Below are 12,703 nucleotides of genomic sequence, written 5' to 3'. Positions count from 1 at the left end.
AAGCTTATAGTACTGATTCGCACAATAGACGTATTCAGTTTTGAGAAGAGGAAGAAAGGGTCTTTTGTCCTTTCTCCTGCTAATCAGAGGGGACCCGAGTTCCAACAAATTGGCTGCTTGAATAGAAGCACATATGTAAAACCTCAAAAATGCACTCATTTGCATAACATAGTAATGAGATCAATTTCTCCTGACAAGCCGAGATGTATAGAGAACTAATGAGGTACTTAAAATGCGCGTGGAGCAAAAGCCCACCATCTATTTCATGTAATGCAGTAATGTAGTGTTTGATAGGAATCAAGCTCTGTATCTCTTTGAGTGATGGCGACTCTGCTTCCCTTGATGGAAAAGGCTGATGGTTGTGAGCTGTGGCTCCCAACGGCAGTGAAAAATTATTTTCAAATCATGCACAGTATTGCCACATTTCTCATCATTGGGGTGTACGTGTGTGCATCCCCATATGGGGTGAAAAGTGAGATGAAAACACCGCAAATGCTGGGGGCCAAGCCGTGGGGAAACACATTTTATTTTTCTGAGAGCACTGTGAGAACAAAGCAAAGTCCTTTGAAGGACCGTCTCCACCTTTCTCATAATTTCGATAAGTAATCCTCAGACCAAAATAACAATAGTTATCATCTGGAAAGCCATGAAAGAGACTCACAAAGGTAATGCACCAGATTCCAACAATGTAATCTTTGTGGGTCATCTTTAACAACAAAACAGCTTTCCCTATAATAGGCAAGAACTCCCCATTTATTTCATCAAAAGAAACTTGTCAAAAGAAAGAAATAATAGAGCGAGGAAGCTTTTAAAAAAAAAATCAGTAAAGGCCCTTATAATGGGCTGTCAAACCTCCCAGGTGAAGCAGAGAGTTAACGGTCAGACATAATTTCGGGTTGGCATCTCTACATCGAAGAAGGTCATTCAGTGCGATTCCAGGTACTCTCTTCACATTTGGTTCCATTTTAATTGCACCACTAACGCAGCAGTCTTATTCGCACATGGGCAGGAACAGGATCCATTTAGCTAAACGGAGGTGCTGGTGGAGCCCTCTTGCAAAAAGCATGTGCACCCTTTCAAGCATTCAGGTTGAATGTCTGAAACCCCTTCAGCATCCTCAAAAGGCCCAAATACAAACTTTTCTTGTTTTCTGGCCTCCTCGCATCAAGGACAAAACGTTCTCCTTCACCTTAAGACCATAAGAACATAAGAGAGCCCCACTGGATCTGGCTAAAGGTCCATCTAGTCCAGCTTCCTGTTTCTCACAGGCAGCTCACCAGATGCTTCCAGGAGCACACAAGACAAGAGACCTGCAAGAGACATGCATCCTGGTGCCACTCCTTTGCATCTGACATTCTGAGGTAGACATTCTGAGGCAGCCTACTTCTAAAACCAGGAGGTTACACATATTGTAACCTGCAAAGAACTTTCCCCCAGAAATCTGTCCAATCCGAACATAAGAACATAAGAACAGCCCCACTGGATCAGGCCATAGGCCCATCTAGTCCAGCTTCCTGTATCTCACAGCGGCCCACCAAATGCCCCAGGGAGCACATCAGATAACAAGAGATCTGCATCCTGGTGCCCTCCCTTGCACTGGCATTCTGACATAGCCCATTCCTAAAATCAGGAGGTTGTGCATACACATCATGGCTTGTACCCCATAATGGATTTTTCCTCCAGAAACTTGTCCAATCCCCTTTTAAAGGCGTCTAGTCTAGACGCCAGCACCACATCCTGTGGCAAGGAGTTCCACAGACTGACCACACGCTGAGTAAAGAAATATTTTCTTTTGTCTGTTCTAACTCTCCCAACACTCAATTTCAGTGGATGTCCCCTGGTTCTGGTGTTATGTGAGAGTGTAAAGAGTATCTCCCTATCCACTCTGTCCATCCCCTGCATAATTTTGTATGTCTCAATCATGTCCCCCCTCAGGCGTCTCTTTTCTAGGCTGAAGAGGCCCAAACGCTGTAGCCTTTGCTCATAAGGAAGCTGCCCCAGCCCCGTAATCATCTTAGTCGCTCTCTTTTGCACCTTTTCCATTTCCACTATGTCTTTTTGGAGATGCGTCGACCAGAACTGGACAAAATACTCCAGGTGTGGCCTTACCATAGATTTGTACAACGGCATTATAATATTAGCCTTTTAAAGGCATCTAGATAAGACACCATTTCCATGTCCTGTGGCAAGGAGTTCCACAGACTAATTACACACAGGGTAAAGAAATACAGGAGGCCCTTGTATCTGTGGATCCCATACCTGTGTTTTCACTTATCCCCAGATCACAAGCACTAAACCCAGTATGACAGGACGGAAAGGGGGCTGATGGTGAGAAGAGCATGCTTGATACAGAAGAGATACTGTCAGCTCTGCTTAAGTGGAAATGACGCTCTTGAGCATCGAGAAATGACATTTTGTCCAGGCTTTTGCTCAGTCAGATGCTTGCTTGCCTGCTCAGTTGAAGGTCAGTTGTACCCATGCACAGGACTGGTGCTAATATTAGTGTTGGTGTCTGCTTGTATATGGGATGGGAAGCAGGACAGAGACATTTCGATGGATGGCAGGTAACCGAGTTTAAAAAAAAAAGTCTGAGTTTGCAATTGGCTGGAAGAAAGCAGCCTTGGAGAGCTACATACTCTTTGTTTTGGGGGAACTGAAGCTGTTTTACAGACTTCCCTCTGCTTGCCCATTCCCCTTACTGTTCACCTTGCTCAAGTTGTAATTCTTAAACTGATATGAATTCTCCAGTAGAGGAGGAGTCTGCAGCTCAGTGAGGCTTTCTACATGCTCTGCATCTCCAGGAATGGCTGGAGAAAAATCCCTGTCCAGAAGCTTGGAGAGCTGCTGTCAATCCGTATAGGCAAACCTGTGCTGGATGGGCCAGTGCTCTTCACATCATAAGAGAGGACATTGTCTTATATGTGTATCCCTTTACAAAGAAACTGACTCTGTGAAAGGCAGCCCCTGGAATGAGGGGGGAAAGCAGAGAATGAGAATCAAGGTTCTAGAGGGCATTCTATACCATGGGTGGCCAAACTTGCTTAACGTAAGAGCCACATATGATAAAGTTCAGCTGTTTGAGGAAGCTGTTTGGGAGCCACAAGTTTTATGAAGCATTAAAATTTTTTAAGTTCATTTTACATAAGAAGAGCCCTGCTGGATCAGGCCAAAGGCTCATCTAGTCCAGCTTCCTGTATCTCGCAGTGGCCCACCAAATGCTTCAGGGAACACACTAGACAGCAGACACAGCCTGTGACCTGGTGCCCTCCTCAGTGCAGTGGAATTCAACCCTTTCCATGCCACAACCCCAATGAATGAATGAAGCATGAGACTGGGGACCCACTGCTGATCCTGCCCTTCCTCCTAGAACCTGATCCACCCACCTCCCCCCATTGTCACCTGCCCTGTTTCCCCCTACCTCTTTAGTCTTCACAATAACCCAGTGAGATAGCATATGAAGAGCCCATTGGATCAGGCCAAAGGCCCATCGTCCAGCTTCCTGTATCTCGCAGTGGCCCACCAAATGCCCCAGGGAGCACACAAGACAACAGGCACAACCTGCTTCCTGGTGCCCTCTCCTGCATCTGGCAATCAGAGACAGCCCGCTTCTAAAACCTAGCTTCCACAAACCTACTATGACTTGTAACCTGTAATGAACTTTTCCTCCAGAAATTTGTTCAATCCCCTCTTAAAGGCATCCAGGCAAGATGCCATCACTACTTCCTGTGGCAAGGAGTTCCACAGACTAATTACACGCTGGGTAAAGAAATATTTTCTTCTGTCTGTCCTAACTCTCCCAACACTCAGCTTTCGTGGATGTTACTCGCCATGAACATTAAACTTACGTTTTAATCCAGTGGACTCAGTTTAAACTCAGAAAATCACTCTAAAGCTTGGAAAGTTCTTATTTACCTTATATTACCTTTATAATAACTATGATGCAAAAAGGAGCTCAGCCACACATTATATGTTCAAAGAGCCGCATGTAGCTTGAAAGCTGCCATTTGGTCACCCCGGTTCTATGCTGTTGAGTTTCCTGAATGCTGTTTTCTGCTCTCAGCTCTCAGGTTAAACTTGTAGGATGGGAAGCAGCCTTCAATGCGCTAATAATCTAGTCATTAAGCTCTGGAGTCATGCCTGAACAACCGTGGATGCCTGAGTGGGCACAGAGCCACGTTCCAGGCTCCCACCTGCTTGAGTCTCCTTTGAACTCCAGCCTGCTGAACCTTAAAAGAATGGTTTTCCACTGAGCCGGTCGTACGTTTGGCTGTCACTGCAAATGCTCCTAAGTAAATACTGGCAAATAAATAAGGATACTTAGCACTTCAGCAGCAGGAACGCATTGGCAAAACTTCACATGAGATGGTCTTTAAAGCTTGATGTATGGTAATAAAATTAGTTCAGAAGGAGACAGCCGCATAAAAACAAAGTATGTCTCCCCATAAAACTGTGAAAAATGTTTTGACTGGCATGGACTTTAAGGTAGGATTTATTTATTGGTGCTATGCTCTAGTAATTTACAAAATGTAGAATCTGATAAACAACAGCGGCAGACATCCTCAGAGGGGAAGTCAAATGTGCAGTCACATACATCTGGAGCAAACTTGAAGAAGAAAAAAAAGTGAATAGAATCATTTTCAGGGCCAGGGAAATGTATTTCAACAGATGAGTTTGAAATCACATTAGAATCACATCACTGCTTTATATCTAGTGTGTGATCGGCTAAGGGCTTATAGAAAATGACAGCCTGGAAATATACAAAAGGAAGCCGAGGGGCTCCGACTGAAACCACCACCACAAAATGTTAATGAAAACTCAGCATCTTCGGGGAATTAACACAATCAAAGGTGAGAGTATGTCTCTGATTGCTGTTATTAATAGATTTTGCTCGAGCTCATCCTAGTTGGGATGAGAGTGCATAGGGTTTTCTCCCCATTCAGACTGGGGGAGAGGGTGACTTGACAAGGGTCTTGAGCTGACATCCTATATTCAATACCACCCTCCCTCCAAGGAAGTCAGGATGGCGTACATGTCTTTTCTTCCTATTTTATAGAATCATAGAATCAGAGTTGGAAGGGGCCTTCAAGATCATCAAGTCCAGCCCTCTGTCAATCCAGGCTGTTCACAAGTACAATATCCCCAATAGGTGGCTATCCAGTCTCTGCTTAAAGACCTCCAATGATGGAGAGATGAGCACCTTTCTAAGCAGAATGTTTGACTGCCAAACAGTGAAAAGTTCATACCATTAGGAATTTCTTCCTAATGTTTAATCAAAACCTTCCTTGCTGCAATTTAAACATTCATTCTGATCCTATCTTCCAAAGCAACTTAAAAACGGCTGCACGGAATCCAATAAGTTGGTAGCAAGGTATGTTGTGAGCAGAGAGGGGGGAGCAGAGAGTAGGGAGGCCATACCAGCACACACCAGACTCCTATCCCCTTTTTGAACCTGCTCTGCCCCTTTTCTCTCCTCGGACATGCCAGCTATATAGCCCAGTGATTTTCAACCTTTTCCATCTCATGGCACACTGACAAGGCATTAAAATGGTCAAGGCACACCACCAGGCTTTTGACAATTGACACCATGCTGCCAGTGGGGACTCACATCTCCAATTGGCCCTATTAATAAATGACCTTCCCCCAAATTTCTGTGGCACACCTGGGGACCACTCACAGCACACCAGTGTGCCACGGCACAGTGGTTGAAAAAGGATGAGTATAGCCGATGAAGATCCAAGGAGACCCATAGTTCACCAGGAGGCACGGATAAGTACAAAATATTTTTACTCACTTCTGGCCTCCTGATTGCCCTTCCACCATTGCTATGGGCCTCATCAGCATGGCTGCATTGTCATAAATGATGGGGGATAGGACTGGGGCCATAAACTGCTATCCCATGCTTGTTAATTTGAGAGCAAGCCCTATTAAACTCAATGCGATGCACTAAATGGGATGAATGGGACAGCAACACATAGGAATGTATTGACAGTGCATTTGAATGGAGGGTAGTTCTACCAATGGCTTGTATGCCACTGTGTACAGATGTCGACAGGGAGGAATGGCTATTCCCTTGATGTTCTGCACTAGGACTTAGGGGGCAATCCTAACCAACTTTCCAGCAGTGAGGTAAGGGCAATGCAGATCTAAGGTAAAGGAACAAACTTTCTGTTACCTGAGGAGGCCTCCATGACTACCCTTCCCAATTGCAAGATGCTGCACATTCCCCATTGGCAAAGCTATGTCAGAGTTGGAAAGTTGGTTAGGATTGGGGCCTAAGAGACATCTTACTGCTAGATGGCCCTACCATTTCATAAGGAAAGGTCCGCTTTAACCACAAAATGAATGGAATGCACCATTTATTTCATTCAGAGACCACCCCCATTTGTGCAGCCACTGCATTTGCGACAAATAAAAATGAGCACAATAGACCCAATTTGGTTCATTTCCCCCTTTGGTCTGAAACAAAAGCATGCCCCTAGTTGTGTATTATAATGGTTGGTTGGCAACCTTCAGTCTTGAAAGACTATGGTATAAGCCTACAGCACCCGGTATTCCCAGGCAGTCTCCCATCCAAGTACTAACCAGGCCTGACCCTGCTTAGCTTCTGAGATCAGATGAGATCGGGCATGTGCAGGGTAACATTTCCTCAAAACCGATGTCCAGCCTTCTCCATAAAAACCAATCTGAACTCTACTAGGCACAGATGTGTTAATTTATACTATATTCCCTGACTTGCCCAAATTAATCACTCCTTTCACTCCACCTTATTTCTATGGGTTCTTTTCCACCCACCCAAGTACACCCAAAAAGGTCAACAACACTATCAAATGTGGCACATGGCAGTTTGCTTAGAAGCTGATAATTATGGCTAATTAGCAGAGGGATATTTAATTGCTGCGTATAAGTTTTGTACTCTGTGGATCATTAAGGGTTTTGTTGTTGCTCTCTTCTTATTCACAGAATCACAGGGTTGTGAAACACTTCAGAGACTACACAGTCCAATCTCCCCACTCAGAAACAGGAAGCCCTATTCATCCTTGCCTTGGCACATGTAAGTAGATGCTATAGACCAGGGGTGTCAAACTCATTTCATAGGAAGGGCCACATAGCATTCATGATGCTTGCTGAGGGCCGGAAGTGATGTCATTAGGCAAGAATGTCATTAAACAGGTCATAACCAAAAATAAACATTTTTTTGCTCACTTAGGAACTCATTAGCTGTGGGATGAGTAAAGAATTGAGGGAATTTTTTATTATATGTGGTGGATAGGCGAAGGGTAATACCATTGTAATTGGAGATATTTTTTTTAGATGTGATATTAGAAATTAAGAATCAAATAAGAGATTTTATTTTAGATGTTAGTTTAATGGCAAGAAGAATGTATAAGTAAAAATTTGAAGCCTTTTTATGATGGGATAGATAAGGTTAGAGAAAAAATATTGATTGTTTAGTTAAACTATTAACCAGTAGATTAATGAATATGAACATTTTTGTATTGATGAATAATTTCGTTTGGATTAATGTATGTTGTAATCGATAGCCACCACCCTTGTGTGTAACATATGTAGTCCCAGCCCTAAGTCTATCTAATTTTCCTTACCTGCATCTGTAATAAATAAATAAAGTACTGTATTGTAAAAAAAAAAAAAAAAAAAAAAGAGGAACTCATTAGCTGCAAATAGCAAAAGAGAAAATATACAAATCTTGATCATATTTCAAGATATGGGAGAGCCCAATTTTCATGTGGGCTGCCCTTTCAGAAGTAACACCTCAGCACTATTCAGCAGCTGAAAGCCTGAGGGCCGTATAATAAGCTTCTGCGGGCCGCATCCAGCCCCCAGGCCTTATGTTTGACATCCCTGCTATAGACCATTCACTTCCTTTTGGCTTTTATGCCCACATCAGCAATGTACACTTCATAAATGGTTATCTGGTAGGACATCCCAGAGATTTGTGCTATCCCTTACCATTTTCATTCAAGAAGCAATAAAACTAGAGTACTGTCTAAAGCAGCGTTTTCAACCAGTTGGTATGTGAGGTGTTGTCCAGTGGTACGCAGGGAGCCACAGTGCCTAGGGCCATGACATCACTTCAGTGAAAAAATGACCAACCGGAGCAAAACCAAAAAGTAGTTGCTCTGTCCTGTTCTGTAGCTGCTCCAAGCTTCGCAGAGTCACTACACCCTGTTCTCACAAGCACTTGTCAAAACAGTGCAGCAACTGCTTCTCAAAGTGAAGCGACCACTCCAAGCTTTGCAAACCTGGAAGTGATGTCATGACCCCAGTGTTTTAGGTATTGGTGGCCCTCAAAACAATTGCAACATAAGAAGTGGTACCTCTGGAGAAACAGGTTGAAAAACACTGATCTAAAGCATGGTGGGTTCGAGCAGTCTTCAGAAACCAGGAAGCCATTCATTGCCATAAGCAAAAGAACATTCCTGAAGCGAATGCAACTGAATGTCAGGAACTGTCACGAGCCAGGTCAATGGGAACAGAAGCAAGTAACTTCCCCCCATGTCTCTTTGGCTTCCCCATCTGTGCAGTTCAGTGACAAAACATATCTGTTTTTAGACAGCTTGAGAACAGCTGAGTGATGGACTATACTATTTATTTATTTATTTATTTATTTATTTATTTATTTATTTATTTATTATACAGGCATTTATATACCACCTTTCTTTGGTCCTCAGATTTCTCCTCAGACTTTAATCTAAGGCGGTTTACATAGGCAGTCTGTTCTAAACCCCCATAGGGATTTTTACATTGAATAGTTCTAGTCTTTCATAGAACTCCTCCTTCCAGCTGAATTCCTTCCCGGTCTGGCCTCTCTCTGGCCCTTCGCCTCCCACGCTCCACTTGACGGCAACTCCTCTCTGCCACTGAGGGTCAGCTCATCAGTATATCAGCGTGTCGTCAGTTCTCGGGTACTTCCGGTTGTTTCGAACTGGCAGCCTCAGATCTTCAGGCATACAAGGCGGCAGTTCTACCAACTGAGCCAGACCTCCTGCCCTCCTGCCCTATTTAGGACAGTTCAAGAATTCTCATCATCAATGGTTTTAAGAGAGGAACAATAATCATACAGGATGGCAGATCTCCATCTCTGAGACAGTGGTCTGAGGTTAGAGGAACGGTGGAGCAAACACAATGCTGAGAGCATCGGTCATGACCAGGGCTAACCCAAGACCGGGCCCAAGACCCCAGGCAGTGTGCAAATGCTGCTCCTGTCCATACCAGGTGCTGTGCCAGCCTCTGCTCCTCAAAGACAGAAGTGGGTGCCCCCATCAATCTGCTGCCTGAGGTGACAGCATCAGTTGAATGGCTAATGGCTCCAGCCACAGCACATGGTCAGGGAAGCATAACTGATCACTCTTGGTGGAGAGCAAAGAGCATGGCTGGTGCAGAACATGGAATCAAATGATTAATGGTTCCACAAAGCTACTGGGAGGAACTTGGCAACAGAGGTACCCAGGTTGTCTAGGAAGGAAGAACAGTCCTCTGGGCTCTCAACTCTGAATCACACTAATTGGACAAAAAGCCTTGACATCACAACAAGAAACTGGAGGCTCAAACTAAGACCAAGGGGAATGAAGGTGTGATATTCTTCTCACACTTCCCTGCACATGTCCGATCTCATCTGATCTAGGAAGTTAAGCAGGGTCAGGCCTGGTTAGTACTTGGATGGGAGACCGCCTGGGTGCTGTAGGCTTATACCATAGTCTTTCGAGACTGAAGGTTGCCATCCATTCCTACTTGAAGTCAAAGCTGAAAAGCTAGAGAAGGAATTTGGAGTGGCTGACAAATTCAACCCAGAGGTATAATTTTAAGGTGAATTTGGAGGTCTCTGCTAGGCTAAAACCCCGGAAGAATTTCTCAGACAGACTGCAGAACCTTGGAAGAATTCTGACTGTAGAGGCCATTAACCCAGTTCTGCCCAGCCCACTGGTGTACACATTTGATCCCTGTTGCAAATTTGCAATGTTGGGCAGAGATGGCTTGAGAGGACACACAATTCCCATTGGATGATTCAGATAGGGCAGAGTTCAGAGCAGGGAAGTGGCCGATGGCATGGGAGGAGCGCTGGATGATTCATAAGGTGCTTTTCAAATTTGCAGCTCCATAAGAAGACATACCACTGTATGCTTCAAATAAGTACATTGAAATGCTAAGAGATAGATGCAACGGGGGAGGGGGGAGGGGGGAGGGGGGAGGCTATTATCTCTTAATATAGGGCAGCTCAAATGAAGCCAGCTCACAAGCTGACACCCACAGCACAACCCAGCAAAAACAATGCCAGCAATCTGATGCAAATGAAGGCTCTTATTTAAGCCCACATGTTGCATTATGTATGAAAAGGTGAATAACACCAAATAGTTTAAGGGATCTGTCTTTGGCTAATGAATCCTAAAGAGGCTTAATGATGTAAGTCAAATGGGGAGTTCCGGTGGGAATTTGACATTTTACTAATATGCCTGCATATTAATTGCTGAAAGAAAGACATCTTGCCGGTGACTACGGAGCACGTGCCTTGCAAAAGGCCACCCTGCAGTTGTACTACGGAAATCGACGTTGGCAATTTAACTTCTAATCCCTGATTAATTAAGGAAATATTCAGTGCGACGCAATAATTCGAAATCCAAATGGAAGGCAAAACAGGACCAAAATCTCTTTCTTTGGAGACTGCAGCTCGGTCTATCAGCACCCATTTCCCAGCAGCTGCTTCAGCCTGCTCCTTTGTTCTTGGAAAATAAAAACCGGGTATCAGTTCCCCAGCTGAAGAAAGGCTATGATTAGTTATTAAATTAGAGCACATTAAACTTACTTAACTTAAGTTCACCAGCAGGGAAAATGTTGGCGCCTCTGGGCTTAAACAATAACTGCTAATCGTACAGCAGGCTTTTTATTTTTTTATTTTTTTTTAAGTTGTACTATAATTTTCCATATTGTGGTTCATTAAAAATGGTAATGCCATTACTCCTGTTAATGCTCAAAACCAACATCATAATCCTGAATTTTAATTAGTAATTATAATTAATCATAATTTCATTAATGAAATGTTTAGTTGGTAATTGTCTTTGAGCACCTTAGTCCCTGGGCTTATAAGCATTTCATAACTTTTTAAATTTATGGCAGGGTCTGATTAAGCGGGACTGTCAATGTGAGTCTCCTTTAACTCCTTTACGCAGTGAGCTGTACTTCATACCCTTCACCAGATGTTTACACACACGTTCGGATGGGTGGCTTTCCATTCTGGAAAGTGTTTTGTTAACAGAGCTGCAATTAGCTACTTCCTAATTTGCAATCACAAAAGAACTGCAGAGTTCACCATATTAAGAGCAAACTCAGATAAATTAATAAGGGGGGGAAGGATCTTGGATGCAAGATGATAATCAAAGAAGAGCTACAAGAATGAGTAGAAAATAAGTTGAGAAGAGCTATTACAATCCCCAAAACAGGATGACTTCCTCCTCTCCCAAATCATTTTTGTGATTAGTATCACATAAAAACATTATTAGTTTCTGTAGATCAAATGTGCTTTTCTATAGGCGAATGCATTACTGAGCAGCCCTTGTAGGGTAATATCAGAATCAAGTGATCAAGGATACAAAATTGAGTTAGAAATTCATAATGAATGTCAACTTTCATCATAATCGACAGATCAAAACCAAAACACAAAGAATTCCTTGAGCATTTCTTTATTACGCAAGTGTAGTGGAGTTCCCCAAGGATCTGTACTGGGATCAGGTTTTTTAACTTGTTCATAAATGATTTGGAGTTTGCCCTAAAGAGTGAGGTGGCTGAAGATGACACCAAACTAAGGGTTGTCATAAGCTAAGCAGATTGTGGAGAGCTCCAACACAATCTCTTCAAACTGAGTGAATGGACAAAAAAAAGGGGGAGGGCAAATGTGGTTCAGGGTAAATATGTGCAAAGTGATGTACATGGGGGCATCTTAAGTAAGATTATGAAGAATCACCTAGAAGTAAGGTGATTTGGGGTGCAATCCTATCCTGTGCTGGAACACGCTAGCCTGTCCTGTGCTGGAACACTTGCACTGTATCCAGCATAGGATAGGGGCCCAAAGTGGCTCCGCCAGAGGTAAGGGGAAATTTTTCCCCTTACCTCTGGGTAAAACACCCTTGCTCCTATGGATCTCCTTGAACTTGAGTCACCTCCTGAGAAGGCACAAGTCCGAGGAGATAGGAGTGGCTTGAAGTGGCTTGGGATCTGGTATAACTGCTGGGTCCCAGCCCAGCCCTGCCTCCCACTCCCCATCCCACCTGCCCCTGGGGCCACCTACCACCCGCCCTCCCCCTGTCCCAGAATGCCTCCTCCCCACCTCCTCCCTGCCCACCCCAGAACCTTGCATTGACTCAGCTGGGCTGACGCAAGGCTCAGTGCCCCACTGGATCAGGCCATAGGCCCATCTAGTCCAGCTTCCTGTATCTCACAGTGGCCCACCAAATGCCCAGGGACCACACCAGATAACAAGAGACCTGTTATCTCTCTCTTTCACAAACCTAAACCTTGGGCATTCAGTGAAACTAGTCCATTCACGATGGACAAAAAGAAGTACTTCTTCACCAGCGCAAAATTAATCTGTGGGATTTGTTGTCACAAGGGGTGGCAATGGTCACTAACTTAGATGAGTTTTAAAGGAGATTATACAAATTCACAAAGGACATTTGTATCAATGGCTAGTAGT

General features: G+C 43.9%; 1 protein-coding gene and 1 pseudogene across 13 annotated transcripts in view; both read right to left on the bottom strand.

Annotated features, from left to right (window-relative positions):
* The window catches only part of FHIT (fragile histidine triad diadenosine triphosphatase), a 1,225,929-nt gene that overhangs the window by 82,754 nt on the left and 1,130,472 nt on the right, over window positions 1-12,703 (bottom strand). The gene's annotated exons all lie outside the window — the stretch shown is intronic.
* On the bottom strand, window positions 6,534-6,652 carry LOC136643515 (5S ribosomal RNA; annotated as a pseudogene).

The sequence above is a fragment of the Tiliqua scincoides genome, chromosome 2 (genome assembly GCF_035046505.1).
Source record: "Tiliqua scincoides isolate rTilSci1 chromosome 2, rTilSci1.hap2, whole genome shotgun sequence".
NCBI classification, from domain to species: Eukaryota; Metazoa; Chordata; class Lepidosauria; order Squamata; family Scincidae; genus Tiliqua; species Tiliqua scincoides.
This window is presented reverse-complemented; position numbering and strand designations above follow the sequence as displayed.